Source organism: Dermacentor variabilis, unplaced genomic scaffold (genome assembly GCF_050947875.1).
Source record: "Dermacentor variabilis isolate Ectoservices unplaced genomic scaffold, ASM5094787v1 scaffold_13, whole genome shotgun sequence".
Lineage (NCBI taxonomy): Eukaryota > Metazoa > Arthropoda > Arachnida > Ixodida > Ixodidae > Dermacentor > Dermacentor variabilis.
Window position 1 is genome coordinate 34,423,317 of NW_027460291.1, and position 17,999 is coordinate 34,441,315.

Below are 17,999 nucleotides of genomic sequence, written 5' to 3' on the forward strand. Positions count from 1 at the left end.
GCTTATGGTTCATGTAGTAAGCTTTGTGCACTGACAACAGAGCACTTTCGGAGCGTATGTTCTCCATGTTGCTGTGCACATTTAGCAAACCGTCTCACAATGGGAGTTTCCGTGAAATGTATTATTTTTGACCGCTTTTGTGACCGTCTCTCGACGTAACCGAGCGAACGAGCACAACGACGGATGACAGAGCGAACGCGGAGCTCAGCGGGTGATGAAACACAGCTATAGCGAAGAGAGCATGAAGAGGAAAGCGGTGGAGGAGAGTATGTCGAAAGGGCGAGGGCGAAAGCGGTTTTGAAGAAGAAACTGCGGTTCAAGCATGGCAGCAGAAATAATCCGAAATATCATTCACCTCGCACGGCTCCAGCCGGCGATATCCAAAGCATACACGAAGGGAACGAAGCATACACGAAGGGAAGAGGCGTCCTGCCCGTGACGTCACTTGCAAGAGAGCGCCACTCCAACTTCTCGCCGCTTATAGAACGCAGCCCTTCGGCGTCTTATTCTGCATTGACAGTCGGCGTGCTTAGGCGTCGCTCGGCGTAACCGAACGAACGATTACAAGGAGAACGCGGAGCACAGCGGGTGAGCAAAGACAGCTATAACGAAGAGAGGGTGAACAGGAAAGCGGAGGAGGAGGCTACAGTGAAAACACGAAGTGGAACGCGGAGGAGGGGAATATGGAGAAAGGGCGAATAGGAAAGCGAAGTGCAGCGCAAGATGGCCTCTGCGGCAACAATGGCTACGATATGGCGCCAGGGAAGTGCCTGTAGTCTGTTCGCCGACGACCCCACCGATGCAATATATAGAAACAAAGCGCTGCATGAGCGGAGGTCTGTCTGCGGCGGCTGCTGTGAATCACGGCCACGAGTCACCGACGTGTCGTCTCTCTTGATCTCCCAGTTAGCGACGCAGTCGTCCCACTCTTAGCTTCGTTGGAAGCGTGCTGCAGGAGACAGATTGTCCGCGCCAGCATACATATCGCAATATGACAGCACGCATAGAGCTGCGCTCAAATTTCTCATTATGGAGTATGATAATAAATGTTAAGACAAGACTATGCATTGACGGGCAACCATGGAACTCCACTTTAATCTGATGGCAATCGCTTATATACAACTGATATAATTGACAGCGCCCCCTATAAACAACAGGGAGTATCGTAATTGACGCTAAAATTTGCGCTTTGGATTTTACAAGTCGCGATCTTGAGATATAGAACGTCGGGCGGAAATAATTCTCGAGAGAAGCGGTGACAAATACAGGTTCAAACCACGGCCGCAAAAAATTTCGACTGAAACGATATTTGGAGACATCAGAGTTGAAGTAAACGATGCTTTGCTGCACATCGATGCTGTGTGTCCAATGAAAGTTAAATGGTGAGATACAACATGTCTACTTGCGGCGTTTTTAGAATCGTTGCGCTATTTCGGCCTTACATCTGTAGCAACGAACCTTACAATAGCATGCAAACTGTTCCTTATCTACTGCTTTCTCTACCGAAGGAACGCACGCAAGCAGTTTAACAGACGGACGGCTACACACATCTTTGGCACAACGTGAATGCTAATAGTTGTGTGCTGCACGGTGTCTAGTAGAGGCCCCGATGCCTAGAACGAGTCGAGTAATTATGTTATCAGTAGGCGTTCACAGTGAGGTGGTAACAATCAGCGCGTTGTCAGGTCTATCTCAAGGCAGGTTTTGTATGAAGCTTGTTCATTTAATCGGAAGGATTGCTCTGGATTTTCCGAAGGCTGAGAAAAAAGATCATCCTCATCATCATCATCAGCCTGGTTACGTCGACTGCCGGGCAAAGGCCACTCCCATACTTCTCCAACTACCCCGGTCATGTGCTAATTGTGGCCATGTTGTCCCTGCAAACTTCTTAATCTCATCCACCCACCTAACTTTCTGCCACCCCGTGCTACGCTTCCCTTCTCTTGGAATCCAGCCGGTAACCATTAATGACCATCGGTTATCTTCCTTTCTCATTGCATGTCATGCCCATGCCCCCCCCCCCCCATATCTATTTCTTGATTTCAACTAAGATGTAGTTAACTCGCGTTTGTTCCCTCATCGACTCATTTGCCTTCAACCGGACCACGGGATGACCACTGCTTTCTCTAATTTGGCCCTAATTCCTGTCTTTCACACCATGTCAATTGTTTAATTAACATATTTCCCCAGGTAGCTGGTTTTATCACTCATGTTGAATTCAATACACATATCTTCAAGAAGTGTTTGGAAAATTTCGTGCACTTTGAGTATGTTCAGGTCGTGTAACCGGTTGCAGCCTGTCCTTTAAGAAAATGGCCTAGCTCCCTATATTTACTTCAATTTAATTGTGGGTTATTTGTCATCAAGAGAACTCAAGCTTTCGATTGTGGTCTAGTACTCATGAGAAAACATCGATTGACATAAGACGTCACCGTACTTCCACAGTGGCCCCGTTGAAAAAGTAGCCGCTCTCAATTGTAGAATGCACACGAATTTGCTAATGTGACACCGAAAAACATGCAAATATGATGAACTGAAGTTGAGAAAACAGAACGGTGGCGCAAATAAAAAAAATAACGGAGAGCATAGTAGCTGTTTAATGTGGAAGGACCAGAAAGAGTATCCATGGTGCAGTTCCAATATCGGGTAGTGAAGTGTAAAGAGCAAACAAAGTGTAGCTTACGGCTTTTTTTTTACCTTTCTGGAACTCGTTGAAGTGTGAAGAACCGAGACAAGTTTTCAATCGGTATTTAGTGCTTACTATTGGAAACCACATTTGGCATTAAATTTATAATCGTTAACAATGAATGAATAAAGATAATGTTAACGTGGCGGACGTCCCTCGGCGTCTGTTGAAGATTAGGTAGAAGGTGGGCTGGGTTTGAGGATTGTGGGGAAAACTATTCCCTTTTCACTCTTCGTTTTTTTTCCGGCCTATATGGGCCCTTGTGCTTCTCCCTAGGCGCATGTGCAATTGAGACGTTCTTGCATGTAGTGGTCGACTTCTCCCAAACCGTTCAAAACATGCCGCTTTGACTACCCCATGTCGCGATGGCTTTCTGTACTTCCGGGACAGATTGAGTTACATATAATAGGGTTCTGATGTCATAGTGTAATAAGTGTTGGATGTCCGATTGCCCATTCGAAAAAGCTGTTGTACTCCAAATGAGCTGCTGTAAATCTCCAACATGACTCATGGCAATATGTGCATCGGCACCAAAGTTTCTATTTGTAGCCTAACCAACACTATGTGATAATTGTTCAAGTTAGCACATGTAATCATTAAAATAAATGGTGTAATTGTAAACAGTTGGTAGCGTTAGAAAAAAAAATCTGGTTAGGTATTGGTCGCCGCTTCAAAATTAACCAGAAATTATCAGAAATTATGCCCTGTGGCTGCTGCCCCAGTGGCCACGGCGAAATATGTCCGCACGCGTCCCTCCATAAAGCCTGCAAGCTAAGAGCATTAATCGAGCTGCTCGTCATTTGAACGACGAATTTCATGACTACATAATTGTTGCTTTCATTGTAGTGACTCTGTCTTTATCAGAAAAAAGCCACTCACGACAGTGAGAACAACCTGCTTACATTTAAAGAGGCATATTTATTAATTCAAGAATACAAAATTGTAAAGATAATATAATGAAGAAAACGAAAACGTTGAACAACTGATAACACAAATGCGCGTAAGAAGCTCTGGGCCCTCTGCGCTGCCCCCGCGCAAGCACCACCACCTCATGCCGTCGCCGTCGGCTGGAAGGTGTCGCGTCAACGGCACGTAACAGCCACCGTGGGGCCAACGACTGCAGCTCCGAGCCCGCACTCCCCGCGCAGCCGATAGCAGCGGTACGGGCCAGCGCTGCTGTCCGAGTGGCCACGGAGAAATACGTCCGCAGGCGCCGCAGACGCCACTCGGAGCTGTACGTTGAGTTCGTGGGACTCAACACAGCCCCAGGTGACGAGGTGCCTCAGCCAGAGTTGCTCGTCGCTGGAAGGACGCCCACCACGCAACCCTGTCCACTGCAGCAGACGCGACGATCCTCTTCCAGATGACGACGGTGTTGACCTGCTTGTCGAGGATACGCACGTGGACGAATCGAGGAGCGACGTCGCGGCGCTTGTCCGTCGCTCTGATCTCCCGCCAGGGTCCGTAGCTCCCACCGGCATGCCTGATGTGGCAGAGGTGTTGCTTCCAGGCCTGGTAGCCCTGAATGGAGAGGGCAGGTGTCTTCTTGCGCCAGTGGTCGCGTCTCGACTGGCCACGGGTCCCTGGTGGTGGTCTCGCCGCCAGTAGCCGCTGCTGTGCTCGGAAGCACAGGTACGTGAAGTAGCGTGAGCCCGCCGGTCGCGTCGCACACCACCGTCGTCGTGTCCTTCCACTCCTTTCGGCGACTTCAGCTCGCAGAACGGAGACGTGGTTCGGAACGGGATCGCCAACAGACACGTCAGAGAACGTTGGCCCGTGCTCTTCGTCTTCGTTTTCTTCGTCGCTTCCTCGGTTCTTGAAAGAATGCGTGGCTCATCCCTCGTGGTGTAAAGAAAATAAATTAAAAGGCAATCAAATTTTAAGAACATAATGAGGACTGTGCCTTTTGAATTTTTCTTTTCTTTGAATTCGGCGAACATACATCGGGTGTTAGAAAAACCCGGATATCAAGTTTTTTTATTTATCTGAATAAATATTCACAATAAATCTCACTTCACGCGAGTTGTTCAACGGGCCGCCTAAATACGCTGTAATTTCTCCTGTGTGGAGCATTGGAAGGATTCAGGCTCCATACCGTAACTATGAAGTTGGCGTCCACACAAAAAAGCAACATGAAATGCAGCCAGGATTTTCTTATCAGTAGCTTTCTAATATAGTATAGATATGCTCTTCATGATGGCCTACTCTGAGCCAATGAAACTTCCAGGCACTGAGTTAACACAAAGCGATTCTCGTCTAAGCCGCCATGGTGTATAATTATTTAATATTTCGTTTTTCTCCACTAAGTTAGATTGCTCGTTTTTTTACTTCGTACTGCAATATTAAGCTGAGCGGCTTTTTTTTCTTTTGCGTCTTTGTATAATTTAGACTAGCATTTTATCATACGGCTGTGAGCCTAACCAGGGAAGCGTTTTTACATAGTTGTTGTAAAACGAAGGTCACTTACTTTCCCTAGGACCATGGCTTTCCTATGTCTAACTTCGAAACATTCTTTATTTCTCTTTTAATTACAACTTTAAGGGAGTTCTTTATATTAAGATTTTGGCAGCAGTCCCTCTTCAATACACCTCCTCTTTTTGATTTTCTAAATCGTACTTCATTCGATATGTTCACGGTTCAATTTCAACACTCCGTCCTGGCAATATCGAAACCTTCCGCGCCAAGACGGTCCGAGATGCAGCCCGCTATTATTTGAGAAAAAAAAGTTGCATCGAAATCATTTCGTTGATCCCATGCGCATTAGCTCACGGCGAGGCAAACCACGCTTTCCTCTTCTTTTGTCTCGTCCTGATTTAATTTTTAAGACTGCCGGTGGCAGATGGCATAATTCTAGTCCTTGAGCTAGTCTACTTGAAGACTACTCGCACAAAACATTCAAACGCATAATCGGTATATTGACGAAAATTCATTAATTACTTTTTAGACTAATTAACATATGGCACTTCTGCAGTTGCGTTTCATTTTCAAGACATTGCCTGAATTTATGTGGGACAATCTGTACGCATCGGGTGTTTCAGCGAACACTTTCAAAAAGTTTTTGAAGACTGCCTGTGGGAGATAGCGCTATTCCAGTCCATGAGCTGGTCTACTTGAAGAGGCGGACATTATTTCCACAAAAAATTGAAATGCATAACCGACAAGTGAACAAAAATTCACGAATTATTTTTTAACTACTAACCTTATGTCTCATACTGCAACTTAATAATTCTATCCGGCAACGCTGTTTCACTTCGGACAAATTCTCAGGATGACGCCGCTTTCGAGATATTGATTCCCGAACTTTGCGGAGAAATACATTGGCGTTCAGGTTTCATTTGTGCTTCAATGCTTAAAAGGATGTTTTGTTAAGAAAGTAAGTTGAACGAGAGTGCATTTTTGTTGACAGTTTGATGGTACGTTTGTCGTAAATGGTGTCGTCCACAGAATGCTTTTCAAGTACGTATGCCTTGCAGCCAGTTCGGCTTAGGGATGCATGCTTCTTGCCAAAGCGTTCGTCTGGCTACCGGAACGAAGCCCACTAGTGTGGAAGCGAACAAATAAGTTGCGCTCCGCTGCACCAACTGGCGCCCGCATACAGTAATCGCAGTTTCACGGGCACCGCGGCCGGACGCTGTCCACCCCTGCAGACACGCTTGTTTACAAACACTTGGCGTACACAGTCGGACAACGCATTCTGTTAGCGACAGCGCGTGCGGTTACAACAAAGGAAACCACTCCTAATGGATCCTAATAGCTGAATTCTGTGACATAAGGGTGCCGGTCAGCCCGCAGGGTTATCTGACTGAGCTAGCTTGGACGCTCGGTTGCGACAGTCATAAGTTCTAATCCTGGCGTTTATCTTTTTTTTCCCTGTGGGTGGGGCGCTCGAATTTTCCTCGCCCAGTACACTATATGTCCAGGCTTGGAGTGGCGCCTGACACCGGCAAAAATACCGAAAGCATGTGGGGCTATATTACTCTAGGTACAACCAAATTAGGAAGACCCACTAAGCTACAAGAGACACTTCCTCACGAGAGCAGGAATTGACCTCCCTGGTGCAGTATGCGGCAACTCCCTCCTAAATGACTCATTCAAATAACCAATGGTCCTCACTCCCAGCAGCTGCCGAGCACATGACCAAGGCGGCGGTCAGACGCAGGAGTGGGTAGCTAAGAATCTCTGAAACCGGACAGGCTGCGAATGGGTAGTGACCCTTGCAGCGTTTAACACCCGAGCCCTCTCGAGTGAAGCTAGCCTAGCAGGACTCTGAGCAACTATCAGGTATTGTTTCGGATATCATTGGCCTCAGTGAGGTTAGAACTGGTGAGGCTTATACAGTGCTGAGAAATGGCCACGTCCTCTGCTATAAAGGACTATCAAATAAGCAGTTCGGGATAGGATTCCTAATCCATAAGTACATAGCCGGGAATGTTGACGAATTGTACAGAATTAATGAGACGGTAGCAATAGTCGTAATAAAGCTGAATAGTAGGTACAGAATAAAGGTAGTACGAATCTATACGCTCCAACCTCCAGCAACGATGATGAAGAAATAGAACAGTTTTATGAAGATGTTGAATTAGGGATGCAAAAAGTGCAAACTCAGTACACTGTAGTCATGGGCGACTTCAATGCAAAATTAGGGGAAAAATCAGGGTGGCGAACAAGCAATAGGCAACTACGGCGTGAATTCTAGGAACTCTCGCGGAGAGATGTTGGTAGAATTCGTGGAAAGGAATAAGCTCCGAATATTGGACACCTCCAGAAAGAGTTGGAACAAAAAGTGAACCTGGAAAAGCCTTAATAGTGAAACAAGAAATGAAATTGATTGGATACTTTCCACCAATCCCAGCATAGTGCAGGATGTAGAAGTGTTAGGTAGATTAAAGTGGCAGTGATCATCGATTATTCAGGGCTAGGAATCACCTCAATTTCAAGAGAGAAAGAGTAAATATGGTCAAGAAGAAACAAGTACACCTAGACGCAGTAACGGTAAAAGCAGATCAATTCAGGCTGCTACTTGCAAACAAATATGTAGCCATAGGACAGAGAGACGAAGGTGAGATAGAGGTAATGAATGAAACCGTAACAAGACTGGCTTCAGGAGCAGCAATTGAAGCTGGAGGTAAGACACCAAAGCAACCGGTTGCCAAGCTCTCCCAAGTAACAAAGGACCTAATAAAGAAACAGCAAAGAATGAAAGTGTTCAACTCAAGAGCTCAGATAGAATTCGTGGAGCTGTCGAAACTGATCAACAAGGAAACAAAAAGAGATATTCATAATTATAGCATGAGAAAGACTGAGGAAGTAGTAAAAAATGGACGCATCATGAAATTAGTGAGAAGGAAACTCCGCATCGCACAAACCAAAATGTATGCACTGAAAGATAAGCAGAACAATATCATCAGCAATCTCGAAGGTATAGAAAAGCAGCGAAAGAATTCTACGCTGACCTGTACAGTACCCAGAGGAGCCACGATATCTCCATTCGAAGCAGTAATGAACATGTTGGAGAGACTGCTTCTATAACTAGCAATGAGGTTAGAAGGGCTTTGCAAGACACGAAACGGGGGAAAGCGGCAGGAGAAGATGGAATCATCATCATCAGCCTGGTTACGCCCAGTGCAGGGCAAACGCCTCTCCCATACTTCTCCAACTACCCCGGTCATGTGCTAATTGTGGACATGTTGTCCCTGCAAACTTTTTGATCTCATCCGCCCGCCTAACTTTCTGCCGCCGTCTGCTACGCTTCCCTTCCCTTGGAATCCATTCCGTAACTTTTAATGACCGTCGGTTATCTTCCCTCCTCATAACGTGTCCTGCCCATGCCCAATTCTTTTTCTTGATTACAACTACGATATCATTAACTCGCGTTTGTTCCCTAACCCAATCTGCTCTTTTCTTATCGCTTAACGTTACACCTATCATTCTTCTTTCCATAGCCCGTTGCATCGTCCTCAATTTAGGTAGAACCCTTTTCGTAAGCCTCCAGGTTTCTGCCCCGTACCCCGTAAGATGGAACACCAGTTGATTTATGCAAGGCAGGAGGAGACATTAATGCTTGAAAAACTCGAGGCCCTTTATATAAACTTCCTGTTGACTTCAAGGGTCCCAGAGAACTTGAAGAATGCCAGCACTACACCGATCCACAAAAAGGGAGACGTTAAAGAATTGAAAAATTATAGGCCCATTAGCTTACTCTTGTATTATATAAAATATTCACCAAGAAAATTTCCAATAGAATAAGGGCAACACTGGACTTCAGGCAACCAAAGGAACAGGCTGGTTTCAGGAAGGGATACTCTACAATGGATCACACCCATGTTATCTTGGAGACTGACAATGTAGTTCGAAAACAAGTTAAAGACCGCGCAAACAGCGATGGAACGAACAATGTTAGTCGTAAGGTTAAGATTCAGGAGGAGAGCTGTGTTAATCCGAGAGCAAATAGGGATAGCCGATATTCTAAGTGACAATAAGAGAAAGAAATGGAGCTGGGCATATCATGTAATGCTTAGGGTAGATATCTGGTGGACCAACAAAATGGATGCCAGAGAACGGAAGCCGAATCGAGGATGGCAGTAGACTAGGTGGGTTGATGAAATCAAGAAATGCGCATGCGCTATTTGGAATCGGTTGGCGCAGCAGAGGAGTAATTGGAGATCTAAGGGGAGAGGTCCTCGTCCTGCAGTGGATATTATGTAGGCTGATGATGATGTTGATGACGATGATGATGTTATTAAACGGCCATGAGCATAATCAGGGAGGCGTTTTTACAAAGTCGTACGACGAAGTGCGCTTACATTCGCAAGTAACATAGCTTTCGGATGTCTAAATCAAAAACATATTTTATTGCGCTCCTTATTGCAACTTTAAGGGCAGCTCCTTATATTACATGTTTCTTAGCAGTCCCACTTCAATGTAACTCCTCTTTTTGTTTATTTTATCAATCGTACTTCATTTGAGATATTCACGGTTCAATTTCAACACTCCGTTCTGGCAATATCGAAACCTTCAGGGCCAGGACCGTCCGAGATGCAGCCCCACTATTACTTGAGAAAGAAAAGTCACATCGAAATCATTTCGTTGACCCAATGCGCATTAGCTCACCGCGAGGCAAACCCCGTTTTCCTCTTCTTTTGGCTCGTTTTGTTTCCGAGCATGCAATCCTAATATGCAGCTTCTCCCACATCAGCCAAAGTTTTAAAAACGAAAGGCACACCGAAGGCGGCGTTGAACCGAATGCATAATGTTGGCACGGGCCTAGAGTTACTCAGGCAATTTTTTTGTTTTCTCTTTAACTGACGGATTATAGTTATGTTTAATTAATTAACTTGTTAAGTATTGGTTGCAGACCCCAAGTGTGACACGCAAAGTTGTAGAGCACCTTGAGGAATTTCTCGATAAGTTGTTTCCAGCACGATATAACTCACGTGGTCCTTTTTTCCGCGTTCCAAAGAAAGCCCGCGAAAAATGAAATATATATATATATATATATATATATATATATATATATATATATATATATATATATATGCATGCCACGTGACGGGGCGACTGCGCATTGTTATTGTGCTGCTCTAAAGCGTGCTATGGATGAACAAGGTCGGCTGTAGCGAGACTGGCCCGCGACAGGGCATTATGCCTGGTGTAAGTACCTGGGCGTGCGGCTCTTATCGCATGACGTTGCAAATACATGCTATTGGCTGAGCGCTGCCGAAGCTGTAAAGTGTCTAAGACCTTGTATATATATATATATATATATATATATATCGTGTTAGAACCAATTTATCGAGAGGTTTCTCAGGGTGCTCTACAACTTTGCGTGTCACACTTGGGGTCTGCAGCCAATACATAAAAAGTTGATTAACTAAACATAACTAATCAATTAGTCAAGGGGAAAATAAAAGATATCTTGAGTAACTCTAGGCCAGTACTAATATTATGCATTCGGTTGAACTCGCGTCCGGAGTGCGTTTTATTTTTAAAACTTTGCCTGAATTTATGTGGGACAATCTGTTATGCATCGGGTGTTTCAGCGAACACTTTCAAAAAAATTTTGAAGACTGCCTGTGGGAGATAGCGCTATTCTAGTCCTTGAGCTGCTGTACATGAAGAGGCGGACATTACTTGCACAAAAAATTGAGGTGCACAACCGACAAATGAACAAAAATTGACGAATTATTTTTTAACTAATTACCTTATGGCACTTACTTCAACTTAATAATTGTAGCCGGGTAGTTCACGATGTGGCTCCACATGGACAAATTCTCAGGATGACACCGCTGTCGAGAAATTAATTCCCAAACTTTGCGGAGAAATCCATTGGCGTTCAGGTTACATTTGTGCTTCAATGCTTAAAAGGGCGTTTTGCTATGAAAGTAAGTGGAACGACAGTGCATTCTTACCGACAGTTTGAGGGCAGATTTGTCGTCAATGGTGTCGTCGACAGAATACTTTTCAAGTATACATATGTCTTGCAACCAGTTCGGCTAAGGGGCAGACGCCGCACAAGAAGTGGTTCCATATAAAAACGTGGGCAGGGACACTGCATGCTTCTTCCCAAACCGTTCGTCTGGCTACCGGAACGAAGTCCACTAGGGTGGAAGCGAACAGATAAGCTGCGCACCGCGGCACCAGCTGAAGCCGGCTTGTGGTCATCACAGCTTAACGGGCACCGCGACCGGACGCTCTCCACACCAGCAGACACGCTTGTTTGCAGACACGCTTGTTTACAAACACGTGGCGCGCCCTGTCGGTGAACGCGTTCTCTTTGCGTCAGCGCGTGTGGTTACAACAAACAGCAACCACTTCCCTGAAATTTGAAACCACTTGTTGCGCTGCGTTTGGCCGCTTAGCTGCTGCCCCGGGCAACCAAAAATCGCGCAATCGTTAAAGTAAGCTTTTTGTACAGCATCCCTTGAATGACTATTGCGTGAAATCTTTCTTTTTCTCTTTTTCTCACACCCACTTTTTCTCTTTCGTTTTAATCATCATCATCATCATTTATTGATCCTTAAAGGCCCCTGTTGGGGTATTACATAAGGAGGGAGTATGCATACGAAAAAGAAACGTTGAAACAGTCATGACTGAAGAAGAAAACAATAACAATAACATTCAACATGGTAAAGAAGGTGTAATATAATGACAAACACAAAAAAGTAGTAACCAATGCACTCAAAAAAGTGCGATGCAGTAAAAGGTCAAATAAGTCAAGCATCAATACTCAGAAAGTTCGTTAGCATGCTTCGAAACTTGGTAGGGTTACGTTCGATTATTACGCGGTCAGGTAAACTATTCCATTCTGCAATTTCTACCGGCAAGAAATAGTTATTGAAGGATTTAGTGCCCCTATGAAAATGGTCATGACCTTTATGTTTCCTGTATGTTTCCTTCTTGTTCCCTGTTTCACCTTTATGTTTCCTTGTCCTTTATGTCAACTTGACGAAACATACTTTGTGTTTACGGCATGTTTACTCATCCTTTCTTAGAACTCGAGGAAACGAACTTTATCTTTCCTGTAGGATCTGTCCTTTGTGTTTACGGCAGGATGTTACCTTTGACTTCGATTTTATTGAAATTTAGACAATATACAGTTGTCCGGGTGAAGAGGGCTAAAGGTGACACACATGGTCACCTGACTAGGCCCTAGACACCCTGAATTCACGCAGGCACAGTTTCGACATGTTAAGTTACACTGTACAGACATTTTGTTTTACAGGAAGACTACACTACAACAATTAATATACAGCAATACACATTGTACATTCAAATCAGTCTAATTAAGAATGTATAATAACTACAAACATGTTCAATTGACCAAAAGAAAACAAAGCAAGGAATCCAACTGGATCTCTTATACGACAATAAAAAAATAAAAAAAAATGTTCACATGACAAATATGTTCACTTGACAAAAAAATTAAATGAAAAAAAATTTCTAACCGGTTTATACACGATTTAAGAAAAATCTCTTTGCCTGGTTTCGGAAAGCAGGCAAAGAGGAACAGTTTTCCATGATGTCAATCAGAGCAGGATAAAGGTTTAACATATTAGGAATTTGCCAACTTAACAGCTGTGTCCCGTAATTCATCCTACATTTAAACTTGATGAAATTGGTTCTCCTAAACTCGTAATGTGATTCGTGTTTGGTATACGTCAAAGAGAAGAGTTGTGGATCAATTTTGAAATCTGAATATGCATGCTCTGATAATCTCAGTTTATATAGGGATTCAATGTCCAGGATGCGATTCTGAGAAAAATATACAAATGTTGATTCACGTTGTGGTAGATTTTTAATAAAGCGCACACTTTTTTTCTGTAATCGATGGAGGCTTTCCATGTTAGACCTAGTAGTGGTGCCCCAAACAAGCAGGCAGTAATGTAGTCGCGAATGAACAGTATTAAAATACAGTTGACGTCGTATATAACGAGGCAACAATAAGCGAAACTTATTAAGCATACCAATACAATGTGCAATATTGCGCTTAATATAGTGAACATGGCAAGACCAACGAAGGTTTTCATGAAACTGAACACCTAAAAATTTAATTTGTGTTACCTTTTTAGCGGTCGCGACTCGAATGCCACATCATTATTAATATAAACAGGTCTGTTAACATGGGTAAAAACAATGTACTTAGTTTTGTCCACATTTAATGAGAGTTTATTTGTAACAAGCCAGTCAGATAGATTCCTAAGCCATAAGTTTACACGCGGAATTAAGGAACCTAAATTGTTACCAGAAAAAAATACACTTGTGTCGTCAGCGTAAAGGATAATAGAAGGGGTTTGTGGGATAGATGCCATGTCATTGATGTATAAAAGAAACAGAGTAGGTCCTAGGATTGACCCATGAGGAACCCCAAATTTTATTAGCTTAGAATTAGACGTGGCATTATTAATAACAACATACTGGGAATGACCGGAAAGGTAGTTCTGCAATAATTTAAGTGAACTGCCTGGTATTGCATAATACGGCAGTTTGCTAAGAAGTATATTATGTTTAATAGTATCAAACGCTTTGCTGAAGTCTAGAAAAATACCTAATGTGTACAATTGATTTGCTATGTTGTTAATAAGTTTATCCTTAATACTGAGCAAGGCAGATTCAGTTGATTTCTTCCTCTGAAATCCGTACTGGCTGGGAGAGATTAACTGGTGTTTGTTAAGATAGGTAGTAATCCATGTATTAATCACTTTTTCTTCTATTTTGGAAAACAACGGTAGAACTGATATAGGTCTGTAATTACTAATTATATTTGCAGCACCGCCTTTAAACAAAACAGCAACTCTTGCCATCTTCATTTTTTCGGCGAAGATGCCTGTTGTCAAAATTAGATTCGTTATATGACAAAGTAGATTAACTATTAGCTCAGCAATTGCTTTAATTGGTGCTACCTTAATGCCATCAAAACCGCAAGAACAGTTCTTTTTGAAACCTAATATAATATCATTAATCTCTGCAGGAGTAGCTGGATATAAGAAAAGGCTGTGCTGAAGATTATATTCCATGTATTTTCCAATATTACTGGGCGTTCCTGCAGAAAAGTCTCCAAATGACAAAAAATGTCTGCTGAACTCAATGGCAAGAGCTTTACCACTCAGAACCGTTCCTCCAATTGTCATTTGTGTAGGTATATTTCTTTTCTGATTTCTGTAGAAGATCTTTGACTGTACGCCACATTTTTTGAGGGTCAAAGGAGACATCTGAAAATTTGTGAGCGTAGTATTGAATTCTAGATTTTTTTATATCTGCACCTAATTGATTTCTAACTTTTTTATACGCTTTCAGAACTGTCAAGTCTTTAGATTTTATAAACTTGGAGAAAAGCATATTTCGTGCCTTGATTCGCCTGAGCAGGCCACGTGTAATCCAAGGCTTCCTTCCTTTTCTGCACTCTGCCATTGTTACAACTGGGAAAGCGCATTCATACAACTCTGTTATTTTGCGCAAGAATTTGTCGTATAAAATATTAGGATCTTCGCCACACTGTAATTGGCTACATTCGACAGATAAGACGATTTGACGAAAATATTCAATTTTACTTTGGTTTATAACGCGGTAACTATTTGGTGGGTAAGTATGTTCGAATATTTGTTTAGTTGACCTTTCCATAAAGCAGATGGCTGACAGGTGATCACTGATGTCACTCAGGAATACTCCTGCCGTGGTACCACGAATATCACTTTTTGTTAGGCATAGATCAATAAGTGTTTCGCTGGAACCTGTGATACGAGTAGGCGTTGTCATTATATTGGAAAAGCCGTCGGCCAACATCATATCAACAGATTCGTTCACAGAATTTCACTGTTCTAGTAGGTTTATATTAAAATCACCCATTATTACCAGAGGTCTACATTGTAAGAAGGGGTCGCCCAATACTATTGCTAAAACGTTGAAGAACCTTTGAAGAAACGCAGAAGGTGGCCGATAAATTACGCCAAAGATGAATGCATTTGTCTGAATAAAAAGTGATTCATAGGAAGGGGTCAAAACTGTGCACTGTGGGATTATTTCGTAAGAAAAACTGTTGTTCATGTACAAAGCTACACCACCTCCTGCGCTTCACACCTATAACCAAGAAAGCAAACAACTTCGTTCGATTCAGGATACCAGGTTTCAGTGAAAGCCAGCGCATCAAATTCATGGTTCAATGACGACCAAAAAAAAAACAAACATAGAGTGCACCTGTGTGTGCCCTCTATGTTACCCGGAGGTGTACTCCCTCGAGCGCACATCCAGAAAACATATAGTGCACCCAGTGATTACCTTTTAACACATCCTAGAGGTAGATCATCTACCTGAAAGATGTTTAACTATTGGCGTATCTAAGTAAAAAAATGGGGAGGGGGGCACCTGCCTCCCCTTCCCTATTTATCTTGGCTTCATCCGATGCATTGATGGCCACGCGCGATCAACAGTACATACGTACATCAAAGCCTCATCCAGCGAATTATCTCTCACGACAAATAACGATTGCGCGGTGGCTGGAGACGCGGTGGCACGACGCGCAGTGTTTGATGGCTTGCGTTACATGACCTGATCAAGAGGCCATATGAGCTATTCTGCAGCTCTAAAGCACTGAGGTCGACAAATTTCTCACAGCGAGCGGCATGATCCACCATCAGAGAATGCTACTCACCTTGCCCAGGCTTCGAGTGAAATTCGCCGACCTTCTCAGCAACGCCCTCAGCCATTGACACAGCAACCTCATTTAACATCTGAGAGACTACCTCAGCATTCGCCTCAACCACACCAGTCATCCCAGCGACCATCTCAGTCAATTCTTCAGCGACCTGCTTCGAGCGCGCATGGAGCTTCAGCGTCGTTTGGTGATTACGCGTCTTTACCCGTAGCCCAGGTGATCCTGTCCATGCTATTCACAGCTCTGCGTGCAATGCTAAGTGCCATTCCACAAGCAAACAACCTACCAGAGGTAAAAGCACTGCTTTCTATGGAATCGTTGGTGCTTCCACAACCACCAACAGCTCCACGGCAGGCTTACAAAGAATAATCGTTACAACAATGTTTTCGTATTTCAGTGGAATGCTAATAGCCTTCGAAATAAGTCAGCGGATTTTCGCAAACTACTAGCTCAACATAACTTTCCTGTTTTATGTATACAGGAGGCAGGCGTAAGAGATGACTTTCGTCTTTCAAACTATGTTATATATAAATCATCGCGCATTGCTGGAAGTAGCAGAGCGATGTTATTTGTGAGGAAGGATGTGCCGTCCTATTTAATACAGTCGAGCTATTTAAATATACCGGAGTTCGTAGCATGCAAGATATCTTTCAGAAATACAAGCGTCACAGTGATCAGTCTATCTATAATGTGCTAGCAAAATATCAGTAGACAGCTTGGTGAATGTGTTTGGTATCGCAAACTCACATGTGCTGGTTTGTGGGGACTTCAACGCACATAACGTCATCTGGGGCAGTGAATATAACGATACCCGTGGAAGCATCATAGAGTCTGCCGCAGAAAAAAGTAATCTTATCGTGTTAAATGACAGCTCCCCAACGTTCTTGCGGGGGTTTCGTTACTCAAGCTGTATAGACGTCACGCCCTGCTCACAAGACCTTCTTGATGGCGTTGAATGGTCAACGGACATAGAAACGCACGGTAGTGATCATTATCCGATCCTGGTAAAACATCGCCTCATACGGAGTGAGGGGACCCGGCGCTACTCAAAATATACTAATTGGCAAAGTTTTCGGCACCACTTAAGTAACTCATTGGGCGAAAATCCGAGCTTTCAAAGTTTTGCAAATATCTTGTGTGAGTCTTACGAGATCTGCACAAAGCAAGTCATTGTTCCAAATGAATACGCTGCAGTCGACGGGGAATATGAATGTCTAAGAGCAATTAGAAGACGCGCAGAACGGGCTTACCGCCGCAGTGGAAAGCTGGATGACTACAAGATGGCGCAGAAAGTTAGGTCAACTTCGCGCAGACGCTTACAAAAATTAGGTACGATAAGGTGGCGAGAATACTGCGCGTCGTTGTCTTCCTTTACTCCAGTTCCCAGAATATGGTCAGTTGTCCGATCTTTTAGTGGTCCAGTTACCCAGAGCCATCCCTTCCGAGCCCTTGCCGTAGCTCGAAGCACTCTGGAAACATCTGTTGCTGACGAATTCTGTCAACTTATATCCAGACCAGGAATTCCGTTCACTTGCCTACAATTTATAAGTTCGATAACACTAGCAGAACAGAAAGTTCGTGCGTGCTTCATGTCACAACATCCTCAACTTGACTGTGAGTTTAGTCTAAATGAATTGAAATGTGCTCTTTCGTCATGCCGTACAAAGACAACCGCAGGCCCAGATGGTGTTACGTATGTGATGTTAAAGAACCTAGGTCCTGTAGGAAGAATGGCTCTTTTGGAGATATTTAATGACATCTGGATAAGAGAGACTCTGCCAGATTCATGGAAATTAGCGCGGGTAATTCCAGTACTAAAACCAGGAAAGACTCCCCTTTGTCTTGACTCCTACCGACCCGTCAGCCTCACAAGCTGTTTTTCCAAACTAATGGAGAAGATGATAGACCATCGACTGCAGTGGTGGTGTGAACACGCAAATACGTTTTCCAATTACATGACCGGTTTTCGACAAAATCGGTGTACAATGGATTCAGTATTAGACATTGCCACATGCGTCGAACATGAACGAAGTTGCGGGAATGTGACAGTAGCAGTATTTTTAGACATTCAAAGAGCATTCGACACTGTAAGTCACTTACACATCCTTGCTGGTATGTTAGAGCTTGGCCTACACGGTCGAGCACTACGATGGGTATCAAATTTCT